Below are 805 nucleotides of genomic sequence, written 5' to 3' on the forward strand. Positions count from 1 at the left end.
TTTTTTTTTTTTTTTTTTTTTTTTCTTGTCTTTTCTGTCTCACTATCTTTTTTCACTTCCTTCGTTAACCTTTTAGATTTTGGTAATGCAAAATTGATTCTTAATATTTCAATTCAGAGAAGATAATTTCTCTTCTTTTGATCCAAATTGGTAGTTTCTTCTTCATATGCACCGTAGGAAAGTTTATAATTGTATCTTCTTCTGCTATCCACCTGCATATCATAATCCCAAACAAATTTTCAAATAAGTCACTACATATCGGCATATCAATATGGGAATAATACCCGAAGGAGAACTTATATACTATTTTGTCATGTAAAGAATTAAGTTCAACTTGTCAAAAGGAGATGAGACTTATTTGGCCATAACGTACCATTTTGTCTAAAAAGCCTAGAGCACTTACCAAACTTTTTTTTTTATGTTTTCAAAAAATTTAAAATTTACAACAAATATAAATAATTTTTGTATCCATATAGTACTTGATTGGTTACCTGAAGCGAGTGACAAGGTGGTGAAGAAAGATTGAAGCTTCAAGACGGGCCAAATCAAGACCAGGGCACAATCTCTGACCACCTCCAAAAGGACTGAAACTACTCGTGTTCATGTCCCTTTCCTATTGTATAGATAAATGTCTATCCAGTTAAATATATAGTTCGGAGGTATAAAATTATATTTTAAATATATTTGGGTGATTTTTTACGTACTTGCCATCTCCATGGATTAAATTTGTAGGGAGAGTCATAGTAAAGCTTATCAAGATGGACTGATCTGAGATAGGCCAAGAAGCACCATCCTTTTGGTATCA

At 31.9% G+C, this 805-nt stretch overlaps 1 pseudogene; it reads right to left on the reverse strand.

The window, feature by feature from the left end:
• LOC104778371 overlaps positions 16-805 on the reverse strand; it is a 5,135-nt pseudogene continuing 4,345 nt past the window's right edge.

Source organism: Camelina sativa, chromosome 1, assembly GCF_000633955.1.
Source record: "Camelina sativa cultivar DH55 chromosome 1, Cs, whole genome shotgun sequence".
Classification (NCBI taxonomy): Eukaryota; Viridiplantae; Streptophyta; class Magnoliopsida; order Brassicales; family Brassicaceae; genus Camelina; species Camelina sativa.